We start from the raw sequence: 15624 nt of genomic DNA, 5'->3' as shown, positions 1-15624 counted from the left end.
TCCACCCAGGCCACATTGTCATTCCAAGGCCAGCTAGAGTAACATAAAGCCACTATATTCTTTATTGCTTGTGTTATCAACCCTCTTGTAACCAAGAACTGCCAAACCTCTGTGGCCTCTTTGGTACCAAGAAGTCACTCGGGGACCGGTTGATCTACCTCATCAGAAATATCTTTGTGTGCTGCCTACAGATCAGGATGGAGCTCTCAGCTACTTCCCTGACACCATCCTCCTTGCCATGATGATGATAATAGACTAAGCCTCTGAAACTACTGCTTATGAGAGATGAACAGATAAAGAATGGCCTGGATGTCATGTAGAAGGCCCCCACCAAGATTTAGAAAAGAAAACAAAAAGAAAGAAGAGACAGGAGGCAAGACAGAATACAAATTTGAATGGCAGAAAGGCACTCTGAGAGAAAAATGTGCCAGAGATAACATAAACACCAGAGACCTTGGCACTCAGGATTAAAATGTAAGGTGCATCAAATGTCACAAGTGGGGTTATGTGAACACAGACCGAGAGTGCCCGTTGTCTAGTCTTTTGGGGATCAATGCAAGTTCAGTTGCTACCGACAGCTCAGGGCTGTCGATGCACCCCTCAGCACTGACAGCAGACAAGTGAAAGAGTGGGTCTGCACTGAACTTGTGCAGAGTGGGACTTGACTGCATACAGTCCGTCGAAGGACTATGTTGCAAGTGACAATGAAGAAGACACTGAAGTTGAATTTTTTATTATTATTATTAACTTTTATTGATTCTTTGCGATTTGTCCTGGCCATCTCCCGATCTCCCCTTCCCCACCCCACCCACCCCACATCTACCATCCACCCTTGCAACCTACCCCCTAAAGCAAAAGAAAATTTAAAGAACAAACCAAACGAAGCAAACTGAAGGAGAAGAAGAAAGGAGGAGGAGGAGGAAGAGGAGGAGATTGTGCTGTGGAAGCCGTGGTGGTGGTATGGCCTATTGAGTCACACATGCATTTCACCCTTTAGTCTTTTCACCTTCATTTGCAAGTGTTCATTGCCATGAGTCATTAGTCTGGTTTGAGGCCTCTGCCCTCTGTCACACCACCCACGATGGGCTCTCAACAACATCTCCCCCCACATCCAAATTACTGCTGTTGCCCTGTGTTATGGAGATCCTGTAGTTGTGGATCTGTAGGTTGGTCCCCTTCTCATTCTAACAGTTCATAAATGAGGTGGATGTTGTGGTGGGCCAACTCACAGCCCCAGTCCTGAGCCTGGGTGTCAGCTGGACTGGTCAGCCTGCCAGCGTTCCCCAGTTGTCACCTCCACTCTGGCACACTCTCCAGCACTGCATTAGCCAGCCCATCCAACAGGCCTGGTTTGCTCTCAGGTCCTCAATACCGCTCACTCACACTCACACCACCAGAGATGGCTCTACTGTTTCCCAGGTAAGGTGCAGGGCCCTCTCTCCAAATTGTTGTAGGTGTCATACTAGGTGGCATGTGGGGAAGTCAGCTCTTAGATCCTCACACCCTCAAGGCTGGCTCACCTGGGCCAGGATCAGCTCTAGTGTGGTGCCCTGGCAGGTTGCAGGGTCCACTCTCTTGTGTGCTGCAGCTGGTGAGGGCCAGGGCTAGGACTGTTCTCCCACTCTCAAGATATTGGAGCCAGCTAACTCACCTGCCACAGGTAGCAAGGGGTGTGGGGGAGGGCATCTTTCTCTCACCCATGCCCCCATGGCACTATAGGTAGACAGGGGCAGGGGAGTCAGCTCAGCACAGCCCTTGGATTTCAGCACAAGGTTTGTATGATCCCCTGTGGTAACCCAGGTCATAGACATCAGCACAGACCCCAGCTGCAGCAGGACCATGAACCCAGACATGGTCTTCAGCAACAGCCTAAGCCCAAATGTCTCCAAATCCTAAGTGGGAACACAGGCCACTCAGATTGGCATTGCCACCATGGCAGTGTGGCCCTCAGACACTGACATGGCCCCAAGTAGTAGCCCGGATTATAGGCCTCTGCATGGCCCTTAGTGGTGACAGGAACCATAGATCTCTTCTCCAACACCCTCTGCTGAAGTTGAACTCTTAAAATTGCTGATGACCAAACAGAAGTTTTTCAGGAAACAGGAAAGACTTTTAATGAAAAGGAAAAACAAAGGAAGAGATGGAGAAAAAGTTACAGAAGTAAGCACAAAAATAAAAAAGAAAAGAAATAAACTCCTTCTCCCCTTGTGAGACTTCAGAAAATATCAATGAGAATGACAACAAAGAAAAGAAAGAAGGAGGAAACGGAAGAGAAATGTTAAGAAAATAAAAGCAGTGACTGTAAAGAGGCCAAGTCTAAGAGGACACGTCACAAAGAACTCCAGCACTCACAGTGACAGGGAAAGCCAAGGAAAAATGAAGGCTTCTGAAACTAGTGTTCTGGGGAGAATAGCAAATGGGCCCACTCTGATTACAACAGAAATCCAAAAGCATCATCATAGTCCAGAGAAGAGAAGATGTGAGAGAAACAGGAAAATTCAAAGTCAGTGCAGGGCTTGGAGGAGCAGAAGATGCTGAAGCAAAATTCCTGGTAGTCATAAGCAAAGAGTGGCACTCTGGCCTTAGCAGGGTCCCAATGAAGAGCAGAGCAGAAGGGAAGATGCCACAAGCCGTGCACTGGTGAATGTAGTTGAGAGAATGGGGTGAGCAGCCAGGACCCAGGAGACAGGTAAAGGCAGAGGGGTAGACAGCACTGAGACAACTACCTGGGAATAAAATGGCTCTATTTTAGAAGGACTCTATTTTCTTTTTTAGTATCTTTAAGCAAGGACTAGCTTACACACACACACACACACACACACACACACACACACACTTTAAAAAATCTCTTAATTAAAAAAAAAAAGTCTTTGCACTGAATGCCCCACATAAGCAGAGATCTTTCAGTGGCTCTACGGACAACTATGATAGATCCTAAGTCATCCCACGAGACCAAAGTGATGCTGGCCACACCCAAAGAACATGTAGTGCCAGTACCATAGACGTGGTTAGAGCTGTCATAATTTCCACAGAAATATTATCATCCCTCACATTTAACTGGTGATATAATGTAGAATTTTATTGCTCTGGTAAATTTGTTCCACTTTCTTAGTACACTGTGATTTTATAGTTGATAAAGACATAAAGGATTAATAGTTTCTTTGAACAGCAACATACCACTAATTTTTTTTTTTTAACACTGGAGCTATGCTGTATTTTTCTCTTTAGTGGAATCCCTTTTGGGTCAGGTTAAGGAATACTCCCTATACCATAGCTCTCATTTAATTCACTGTGTTTCCCCCACTCTCTACCACTACCTATTCCATAACTTAAAAGCTAGCCAAAGGCCATCAGCTTTCTACTTGGCAGCTGTCAGCCTCATGGACAACTGGCCTTCTCATTCTTATGACCTACAAGGTTCATGATGTCTCAGGGATCTGTCATCATACCAGCCTTGACTCCAATGGAAGTGATATACAGTAATTAACATTCAAACAACTCAATAACAAGGATGCCATGGGCACTGCCTATCAGGATGGATGCCTATAAAACGGGATTAGCTGGACCACTGAACTTCTACTGTATGCCACCTTGCATGCTGTGTCCCACCCCAGGCCCTTCTTGCTCAAGCAGGGAGAGCTCCCAGGAGGTTCTGTTCTCTCCCTAACATCAGACCCCTCAGCAGTCTGCAGGGCTGCCCCTCTAGGACCCATCTTTCAGTGCCACAATTGTTTATTAAAATGCAGAGGCCAACAAGATGGAAGAGAAGGACATCCAGCCAGCCAGCTAATCTGGGAAACAGTAGACCATAATGAGGGTTAAAGTTACAAATATCCTAGATTTGACTCTTAGCTTGCATTAAAGCCAGGGTGGCTTCAGCAAGCTATCAGTATCTTTATTCCTTCTGTAAAATGGGAAAGGGGCATAAAGCTAAATCCTCAGCTGGATTTTGAGTAATTAGGAGATTGCCAGAAAGCTCTTAGAACAGTACTTATCGCTCACTATTGGGCCCATTATCAACAAGTGAAAGAATCTTTCCCTCCAGACATGGAATATAGAAGCAAAACACCTTAAGCTTCCAGGAAATGTCTTCCTTTACAGACACTTTATCAGAGGGACTCCATTCTAAATGTTGGAGTTGGATCAGACACCTCCCTCTGCACCTAGTACTATCTGAGAGAGGTTGTCTTCAGCAGTGAAATGGACAGGGGGTTGAGGGGGGGGGCTTTTCTTCTGCAGAGGATACATTTGGAAGAAAATGTGAAGATTGCTTACCCACAAGCCAATGCTTTACACACAGTGTGGAAGCTGAACATCACACCAAATGAACCAGTCACCTTAGAACCACAGACCCAGTCTTCTGGTATATCAGGGCCAGAATCCAAAAATCACTGACATAAAAAATAAAGGAGTTTGATGCTCTTAAGAAATGGTTCTCAGGGCTAGAGAAATGCCTCCAAAATTAAAGCATTCACCAGGAAAGCAAGAACATCAAGCTGGGTGTGATGGCACACTCCTTTATTTCCAGAACCAGAGGCAGAAACATTCAGATTTCTGAGTTTGAGGCCAGCCTGGTCTATCTAAACTGAGGTTCCAGGGCATCCAGTGTTCAGGGTTCCACAGAAAAGCCATGTCTTGAGAAAGAAAAATAATGAAAAGGAAGGAAGGAAGGAAAGAAGGAAAAAAATAACATGGAATGTCAGAGGTATGATCTCTCAAATCTATATAAATGCCCAGGGAAAGGTGGCTCATATATAATGCTAGCCATAGAAGACAGACAGGAAGTCCCCAGAACAAGACGACTGACTGACTAGGGAGACTACATGTGCCTGTGAGCTCTGGGTTGGATTTTAAGATACTGCCTCAAAAGACTAAAGGGGAAGATTCCAACATCAGCTGGCATGTACATGCACACAATGCACCCAAATACACATGAGCATACATATACACATGCACACACATACATGAGCACATGCACACACACACACACACACACACACACACATTTGTACATGCACATGTGCACACACACAGATACATGTGCACACAAAGTAGGAGGAAATGTGGTTCTTGTACTTTGCTGTTATTCAGAATCACCTGGGGAGTTAATGCAAACACTTTCTCAGACCATGTCCATCAATGAACCGGGTCTCTTGTGATTTTCCTTAGCCTTTAAGATTTTTCTCAACATTGCTGTGTCAGCAGCCATCAGTCAGTGTTTGTCACTGTGACAAACACAATCAAGATATCAGTAGAAGGCTAATTTGGGTTATGATTTCAGAGATATTAGCCGTGGTTACTTAGCCGTATTGCTTTGGTCATGCACGGCACATCATGGTGGAAATATATAATGGAGGAGGTCTGTTCACCTCATGGTGGCTAAGATGGAGGAGAGAAGGAATGTGGAAGAAGAGGAGGAAAGAAAGAAGCAAGGGGAGGCATGCATGAATCTCAATGTTCTCCTTAAAGGAAGGCCTCCAGGGATCTAGCATCTTTCCTCTAGGCCCCACTATCTAAAGGCTATCCAAGAGTCCTTTGGGCTACGAACAAACTTTCAACCTATAATGTCTTTAAGGGACATTCATCCATATTGCAACTATTATAGTTCCCAAATGGATGAATCACTAGCCCCAGGTTAGCAATCCCACACTAGATATCCAAGCCACTAGAATTCAATAATTCAAGAATACCTTAATTGAACCCTCATTAATCCCAAGCTCATCTCCCCAATATTATATTAATATAATTAATAAAGTTGTGGAAGCATTAATTGTGTTTAAGCAATGTTGCCGATACACACTATGGCATTTCAAAAGGTATTTGAAGAAGTTTATTTTATACTCAGGGATTTACAGCTCTCACATTGTCTTACTGTTACAGAAAGAATACAAAAAGAATTATGATATGAAGACATTTAATTAAGTTTTAATTGAAATGACTCCAGGAAGAAAATTATAAATAGCACATTTGTCTTCACTGTGTTTTCATTAAAAGACACAGAAAGTGATCAATGGGTGGCAAACAATGAAACTCATTGCACAGAGTGTGGTTGCCAAAAGCAGAATCACAGAACTTCCTAGAATAATGAACTGGTGACGCTACCCTAACCCATGAGTCCAGAATTCTCAGGATGAAATGCTTAGGCCCGCCTAAGTATCTTTTAAAATGTGGGAAGTGGGCAATTTAGATAGAGCTGAGGCTGTAGCTCAGGTACAGAGCTTCCCTAACAGACACAAAGGGTTGACACCTAGTGATAAAAACCCACAAAGAGCTGATTTTAGACACAATTTAGTGGAATACTATATTCTGGTCCTGTGCCCTTCACCTTAGAGCATGGAGTTTTAGTGTATCACAATGTCATGGGTGGTTTCACAGTGTCCAGAGGGTCACAGGACATGGATGTAGAAGCCCAAATTCTACAAACTGTCATGCTAGGTTTTGAATATTAACCCTATCGCAACATTGAAAGCATTTCATTGCATGTATTCAGTCATCAAATCTGGAAGTTGCTCTACCTTTTCTCATTTTCAACAATAAAGTGCATTAGTTATTCCTGGATTTGAAATAGATCTGGGATCTAACTTCTCTACTAGTGTCCACATTCACAACTCCATCATCCATGAGGATTCTCCATATTGTTAACAAGAATCCTGCAGTGGCTTGCTTCAGCTCATGTATGAGACCTCTCTGCTACTCCTCAGGCCCTTCAGCCACACTCTCATGCCCAGACTTGTAAATGCTGTTCCCTTCTCTTGGAACCTCCTCATCCCTCTAGACAACTACATTGTTTGTTTACTGTCCTTCTCCATTGTTGCTTCAAAGGTTACCTTCTGTGTGATGGCTATGAACTTTGTACTTATGTCCTTCATGCAAATATAGAAAATACCCAGAAGATATGTAGGAAACTACAACAGCAGAAAAACAAGTGGGTTCATTTGGGGACAGAATGAAGTAAAAGAGGTCCCCCTCTTCCTGTTGTATGTCCATAATAGGTAACAGAGTAATTAGTGAGACCTCACATTGTGACATCCCTGAGTAGGCACCCAGACAAGCTCATAGAGTTCCCAGTAACCCTAATAGTTCTAGAGTTTCCAGTTTGTGTGCTTTTTTTTCAGTGTGATGTGATTGCTATGGGCTAGTCTGGGAAGAAGTCTAGACACTGGGTAGAACCTTATGTTCTTGAGGCTGGAAGTTGCTAGCTGTAGCAAATGACTAGGACTCTTGTGTTTCTTGCCCCTCCTGCCTTGTTGCTAGTCATATGAGTCACTTCTGGTGGCTTCTTGAAACATTCAGCCAAGCTCAAAACAATCCAACAGTTGTAGTGATTTCTCAGCATGATGTCCCATGGACATTTATTTCACCTTCTTCAAGACTTGAGACAAAGCCTGCCACCCACTTACATACGTGAATTTTTCCAGCTGGCAATGTGTAAGATGGGCTTCCTAGAAGCTAATGTTCTCAGCTTTGTGGTTCGAAGTCACATCATATATTTCCCATGCACTAGAGGACAGGCACTCAAAGAAAAGTCCAGATTCTCAGACAATATCCAACACTGGAACCAGGATCACCCCTTTAGAAATTCTGAGCTGGAGAGATAGCTCAATGAATAAAATTGCTTGTTATGCAACTCTGAGGACCTGAATTCAAAGCCCCAGAACCCAAATAAAATCCAGATGCTGTCTATAACAGTGCACCTACAGGGGTATACTAGGTGGAGACAGAAGAATTCTTAGAAGGACAGATCATGGCATGGCTAACCTGGCATATACAGAGGAAAAGAGAGAGAGACCTTGTCACAAACAAAGTAGAAGGCAAGGGGCTGACACGTGAGGTTGTCCTCATGTCCTCCAGATGGGCTCCATGGCATATGTACTTCTAATGCACAGAAGTGCTACACACAAACTCTCTCTCTCTCTCTCGCTCTCTCTCTCTCTCACACACACACACACACGTGCACACACGCACGTGTACGTGTGCAAGAAAGTGAGGGAGAGAAAGGAATTTAAAAATCAAAAAGAAAAGAAAAGAAACTTATTAGTGAGTGACTGGAGAGAATGTGCCTCAGGGAGTACTACAGTGAGACTCTGCCAGCTCTGCTCTCTCACTAACCATGATGTACTGGCCACATTACCTTTTACAGAATGACTACTGATCCTGCTTTCCACTCATCACAACCTTCCACTACTTCAAACCTGAGCTCTTGCCATGTATGAGACCCTTGACAGCTATCCATAACTTCTCTTAGAAAGTCCCCATCATCACAGAAATCCAGACAGTCAGCGTCACAGAGGAGAAAACTGACCCTGGAGAAGAGATGGATAAATTCATCACAGATTGAAGACCTAAGGCAAAGTGTCACCTCTTGTTGGCTGGCAGATCTGACACTCACTCATCTCATGCTTGCTTGATTTTCTTGTTCTGATTCCTCTTTTTTTTTTTTTTTTTTTTTTTTTCTTGCTAAGGGTGGATTGGAGAATCCTTGCACTACATAGTCCCTGCCCACAAGCAATAATGTTACTGAACAACACTCACCCAGCCATGTCTGCACTTCAGCTCTTGGCCATTGTTAATAATGTTCCTTTGATGAGGTCTATCCCATAAGTGTGAATCACTCTGACCACTGTGCAAAGAAGATAATCCGTGGTGCTCAGAGGAGGTCTGTGTGAATCACAGTAAGCTATGGTGCTGGGGCTGGATGTGGGGGAGTCCCAGACACAGGCCTGGTGTTTGTGGCTCTGTGATACTCACATGGGTTGTGGATATTTAACAGAGAATAGGAATATGATAGTGTCCTGTAAAAGTCACAAGGGAAGCCAAGCAAGAGAATGAAGGTGCCTTGACTCAAGTCCCTAGCCTCCCTATGTAAAGCAATTTCAACCATTTCCCTTTCTCCGTAGATCTCCATCTGCCCCTGCCCCTGCCCCCTGCAAGTCACACCACTCCAAGTTCAGAAAGAAATGGAACTTCAGAAGGAAACATTTTCCAGAGCCAGGAGGGTGAAGTATACTTCAGTGTGTGGCTCCTAGAACTCAGTCAAGTAGGTCCAGTGGGTGTATCTGACTCAAAACAACTGCAGACTTCCTGCCATCACAAATGGGGGCTTGGAAATAAGAAAGCAGGACTGAAGAATTTCATGTGTGCATAGTACTCTGCTCAGGACCTTCCAGGGCTCCAAATGCATTCTGATAGTTGTTATCTATGAAGCAGCCATCCTAAAAGATGTTTGGAAACTTTGGGTTTGAAACCGATCATTAAGTTGTTACTTAACCCTATGACATCAGGGAATATCTGACATCAGAATGCTTTTCACTAGCATCCAGCATAAACTTCAGGGATCTCTGTGTGGGAGATCATGTCACAGAGTACCTTCCCTCTATGATGATGATAATGAAGAGGATGATGCTGATGATAATGATGAAGATGATGATGATGGACTGCAAACTGTAAGATATAATAAATCCTTTCCTTCCCAAGCTGCTCTTGGATAGTGTTTTGTCATGGTACAGAGAAGATAACTAGAACACCCTCAATCAGTCATGCTCACTTAGCACCGCCCACACCTGCTCATCTATGTCTGTGCTTCCCTCCTATGCATGTGTGCACTCTAGGAAAGTGGAGATCTTTCTGCCAGCTCACCATTACACTTTCTTACAGCCTAGGTCAAAATCTGGCACATAGTATGTGCTCAGTAAATATTTGTTAAAAATAGGATGGACTTCTATTTGGGGTAAAATGTTAAATCTGACAGGAAACAGTGAAAAGAGGTGGTGAGAAAGTCAGAAGAACTAAAACAAATAAAACCAATGAACGGCTCCATTGTGCATATGCAATGCTGGAGGGCTCTTCAATTTGTTTTCATCTTAGTTTATGTTTAAGCCAATACCTCTAAAATTACAGACTCTGACTGGCTGCCAAATAAATTTCTGACTTTAAAACCACTTTATTTCAAGCTTGATAAATGGCTTTTGTCACAAGGCAAAGTAATTAAGGAAGCAGTGTTCAGAGTCACCAGGCTGGGCTGACATTGCTTCCTTCCTAGTGTTTTGTTACCTGCCTGACAGGTTTGGCAAGGTTCACAGAAAGGCTTGGGGCTGAGTTATGTACATTCCCTCCTGGCTGGAACTTTGTCAGGAAGATACATCACTTCCCTTTACCAAATGGCCTCTGTGTCCCCAGACCACTGCCACGATGCTGGCACAAGCAGCCAAGCCTCTCTTACCATGGGAAAATTTAGCTACTAAAAGTGAATACTCCCAAGCTGAGGCCTTCATTCTTCTTAGGCTCCTTACTGTACTCTAGCCATACTTTCCACAGGTGGCTTTTTATTGACAATTCAATATACATCTCAAAGCCAGTTCCTCTGAGCATGAAAATGACTATCTTGAAGCAGCCATGAAAAGCAGCTCAATGCACTTTGCAAAGAAGAGTCTTCTCAAGAAACAGATTCTTCCACAGACTTAAGAAATTGACTGTAACATGTTCCAAATAAAGAATCAGAGTCTCAGAGAGATGATGTGAATTTTTGATGGTCACATAGCTAACCAAGAGTAACATCACTATGCATGTTCAGTCTTGTGTCCATGAACAGTAGGGACACATTCTGGAAAATATGCTGTTAGATGATGTGGACCTTGGAGAACATTAAAGAGAATATTTGCACAAATTAGAAGGTGGGAAGAACAATCAGTTGGTATGGTAGTTTGATGGAATCAATGTATATATTGAATGTAAAATGTGATACACCTGCCAATGTGTGTGATAAAATGTGTAGCACACTGTTTCATAGCAAAATTTTGGTGGATGTGGAATGAAGTAGTATGACTTTTTCTCTGAGCATACTATGATCATACCATCACTATCTTGGAGTAGAAACTACCTTGACCTGGAAGCTAGCCATGACAACCAAATAAACAGGACAATACAGTGATAAATGGGTCTATGGTGGTAGTGAAGAAGCTATGGGCACTTCCTATGAAGGAGGGTGGAAGGTTACAGAATCCTTACCTGGGGTTGTAGGTATTATTCCCACCTACTCATCTTTCCCTAATTACAAGGAAGCTTAAGAGGTGCTAGAGGGAATAGGAAGTGAAAGGTTAACGGAAAATGGAACCCGATGAGTCAGCTTTTGTAAAACTATCATCCATGTGGTATAGGATTTTGCAACAATGCAGCTGTTCACAGGTCACCCACATTCTTGTAGGTAACCATTGGCCACACTCATAAATTCACTGATTCACCAACTTGGATTTCAGCAGAAAGAATCCTTACTTTAGTCTATGGTTGATGTCCCATCTGGAGTGAAAAAACATTTGTTCACATCTCTACAGAAAAGCTAATGCATCCGACATGCACAAGGCAAAATTTGTAGATTGCATGGCTATTCTTTTATAAAATTTAAGGGCTCCAAGATAGCTACAATATTTTACATTCTGGCTTACAACTGCTCAAGTTTTCTCCACTTCTTCACTAACATCTCATATTTTTATTTATTTGTAGTTTTATTTATTTGATAATGATCATTTCAATGAATGTGAGTTGTCTAAACATGCTTTTACATTTCTATTTCCTCAATGATTAATAATATAGAGAATCTCTTTTCTATGTGAATAGTAGTGAACCTCTCCTTTCAAAAAAACTTAATGGGTGTGTTTTGTACAATAAGCCCAGTGCTTACTCTTCTCTTCAATTTGTGATGTTCCTTAATGACTGAAGAAAAATTCTGCCAGCCCATGTGGGAATTCTCAAGGCTCCCAACTGCTATATATTTCCCAGCTGCAATATATCATCCCTTCATTTCACAATAGTTATTAAATGTGCATGTGCCATATTAGTTATTTATCAATTTTGCACATTAGACTCCATTCAAAAATGATATATATGAAAAGGCCTAATCACATGAAATACACACAGAGAGATAACATCTTACCAAGAGGCGCTTTTCTCCATATTCCTTTAAACACATAACGTAATTCATAGATGTGTATTACTCTGCATGGCTATTTTATAGACATGTATCTCCTCTACAGCAGTGGAAGCACTCTGAAATTTTTATTTCGTGACTTGCTAATGTCCAGAGATATGTTAGTGGGACTTTCTCAGAAGGCCTGGGTTAGCTGGACCAAGCACAGCAGCAGTCTTGCAGGACAATGATGCTGGACAGCTTCCCAGGCTTGATCTTAACTAAGGGCCTGAGCTTTGCAGCATCAGTTGTCTCAAGTGTGTATTTATCTCTCCTGCTGTAACTCTCTTGAGAACACTTTTCTAGGGAAACTGTATATGCATCTGTGAGTTTGGAGGTGTAAACTGTCTTGCTGCAATAAATGAAGCCCTGTATTCACAAAGCTCAGGGAGAAAGGCAATAAAAATCTTGTCTTCTAAGCACTATACAGCCAGAGCAATCAACACATAGGAGCTGCATTTACTGGTACTGAGCAGAGACAAGACTATCCTGGCCAATGGTCACCTGTAGATATGGTGCAGGGGTAGAGATGGGGGTGTGGGGGATGGAGCTGTACCACTTACTGCTACTGTACTGGCAATAATATTTTTGGAGTAACATTCAACTGTGTACCCACTGGTGAGTGCACCGGGCTCCAAGGCAGAATTCCAAGCCTCTAGTCAGACAGCCCTCATAAACTCATTGGGACAAAAATAAAGTAACAAAGGTGGGTAACGATTTGGAAGGAGGAAGGTGGGCTGCCAGGGTTGAGGGAAACTACAGAGATTGGGGAACAGATTAAGCAGGATGTGTTATATACATTTATGAAATTCTCAAAGAAGATGTTAATTATTAAAAGAAAACAGAAATTTCAAATAAATAACTCAATTCTATACTTCTATGTCTTAGAATAAAACAAGAACAAGACAAATTCAAAATCATAGATAGGAAGATACATAAAGGTCAGAACAGAAATCAATGAAAAAGAAATAAAAATAGCCATGTAAAAAATCAAATAAGCATAGAGCTAGTTCTTTGGAAAGCTAAACAAGACTGATGAACTCTTAACCAAACTAACAACAACAAAGACAGAGAGCTAAAATTTAAAAAGTAAAGATTAAAAGTGAGATATAGTAAACATCAATGGGAATCAATGAAAGTTAAAGGATCATTTGGACATACTTTGAAAATCTATATTCTAACAAATTGGAAAATGTGGAGGAAATGAATAAATTCCTAGACACGTATGACTTGTCAAAATTTAACTAAGTAATAAAATTAAGTTAAATATACAAATGATAAGCAATGAGATTGAAGCAGCAACCATTAACCTTGGATTTTAGGGACACCCTGAACCAGATGGATTGTGCCTTACAGAACTAACAACAATACTTCTTGAGCCCATTCATACAATGAAAGTGGAAGAAAGTCTATCAAACTCACAAAAGCCATATTACCCTAATACCAAACCAGATAAAACAAAAACAAAGAAAACTGTAGGTCAATAGCCCTAACAGACATGCATGAAAACCTTCTCAGTGAGATCCTTGCAAGCTGTATTCCACTATACATCAAAATGTTCATCCATCATCACCAAGTGATCTTTATTCCATGGACACAAGGATGGTTCAACATATCCAAAGCCATAAAAGTACTAAACCATAATAATGAATTCAAATAATAAACCACACAATCATCTCAATAGATGAAAAAAAAATGTATTTGATGAAGTTCAAAATTCCTTCATGAAGAAAACCCTGAAAAAAAAAACTAGGACTAGATTTTTAATTTTAAAAAAAATTTTAAGGTTATATTTCTCTTCCCTCCCTCTAAGACCTCCCATATACTCCTTCCTGCTCTCCTCCAAATCCATGGCCTCTGCTTCATTGACTGACATTACATGCATATACACATATATTTCTAAATATATCCTTTGAGTTTGCATAATGTTACTAGTATACATGTTTTTTAGGACTGACCATTTGGTATTGAATAACCAATTGGTGTGCTCTTCCTTAAGGAAGATTATTTCTCCCAATCCACACATTCCTCAGTTGCATGTAGTTCCTTGTGTATGGTTGAGGCCTCATGGACTTTTTCCTATTCACTTGAGCATGTCCACTGGTATAATTTTGGTTCAGCTCACATTTTGACAATCATGTGGTGAGACTGAATGGGTGTAGCTTCTAGTGTTACTAGGAGATGAAATCTCACAACAAGCTTCCTGTCCTCTGGCTCTTACAATCTTTCTGCCCCCTTCTCTCCAGTGTTCCCTGATCCTTAGGTTGGGGGTGGGGTGTAGATGTATCCTTTGGAACTAGGCTCCACAACTCTGTATTTGAGTAGCTATAGTTTTCTACAGTTGTCTCTGACTGTTGCAAAGAAAAGTCCTTGATGAGTGATGAAAAATGATCTTATCTGCGTGTATAAGAAAAAATGTTTAGATTGTTGTTAGGAATCTTCCTTGTTTACTAAAGGAGTGGTTGTAGATTTTTCTCTGATAATCATGACTTTACTATCATTGAATGATTAGCTGGGTAAGACTGTCAGTTGCCTCCATCCAGCAGGTGGAAGCTTGTGTGGTGCCTTCTAGTAACAAGAAAGCTAGTTTCACAGAGGAGATATTTGGGTCAGTTTCAGCTCAAGTTCTCTGGGTCCTGCTGATTATGTGAATGCTGTCAACAATAGGGACTTACCTTCCACCTCTAGGGGACAAACAATGGCACCAGCATTAGGCTGTATGTTTTAGGAATCTCTTGGACATCCCTGGCCAACAATAAAAGATGGCTTCTTATGTCTGCTATAGGAGGTTTTTGGGTGTTCTTTGGCTCTCAGAAAGAGCATTGTCAGCCTAGATGAAAAACTTCATTAAAGACTCTGGTCAGGAGAGCAGGTAGGCTAGCTGCAGATCTTCCTTCCCCCCTCCTTCCTTCCAAATCTATTCCCCCAGTCCTATCCCCAGCTCTGTAGAAAACCACCTGCTGCAGCCTTCTTATCATCCTACCCTCATCTCCAGTGGATCACACAGCTCTTTCCCTTTAAATTTTCTTCTCCCTATTCATCCTATTGTCCCGGACCCCAGCTATAGCAGGCAGTTCCTGGGAACCCACAGGCCACTCTAGCCAGGGAAACAGATGGGTCAACTGCAGATCTTCACCTCTGGCTCTCTCATCCGAATATAATTCCCCCTCCCATCTCATCCTCACCTCTGTAACAGATTACCTTCTGTAGCCTCTCCTCCTTTGCCTGCATCTCCAGTGGATTACTCAGATCTCCTCCAATCTTCTTTCCAACTCATCCTTTCATCTTAGCCCCCAATTCCAGCAGGCACTCCCTGGGAACCCACCAGCCAAGCTTGCCAAAGAAGCAAATAATCCAGTGAATCAGGTAGGCAAGCTCCAGATCTCTGATCTCCTTTATTTTCCATATCTAATCCTCCAGTCTCATCCCAAACTCTGCAGCAGATTAACTGTGTGGACTCCTTTCACTCTTCCCATTCCCAGGGGGCAGTTCCTTGATGTCCTCTCTCTCGTGGATCCCTTCATACCCCCTAGCCATCACTATATCCCTAAGTGACAACTCCCAATATCTAGAAACACATTTTACCAGAACCCACAGCGGCCAAACCTAGCAGGATCTCAGAAGTCCCCTACCAGGCAATGCACAGCCATCACAACCTCCTAAGA

The 15624-nt window shown here is 42.3% G+C and overlaps 1 pseudogene; it reads left to right on the top strand.

The window, feature by feature from the left end:
• Positions 1 to 278: 278 nt before the first annotated feature.
• LOC127232889 (corepressor interacting with RBPJ 1-like) lies at positions 279 to 2538 on the top strand (annotated as a pseudogene).
• Positions 2539 to 15624: the final 13086 nt, after the last annotated feature.

Source organism: Phodopus roborovskii, unplaced genomic scaffold, assembly GCF_943737965.1.
Source record: "Phodopus roborovskii unplaced genomic scaffold, PHOROB, whole genome shotgun sequence".
In the NCBI taxonomy this organism is placed as follows: Eukaryota; Metazoa; Chordata; class Mammalia; order Rodentia; family Cricetidae; genus Phodopus; species Phodopus roborovskii.
The sequence above is the reverse complement of the archived record's forward strand: the minus strand, read 5'-3'. Positions and strand labels throughout refer to the sequence as shown.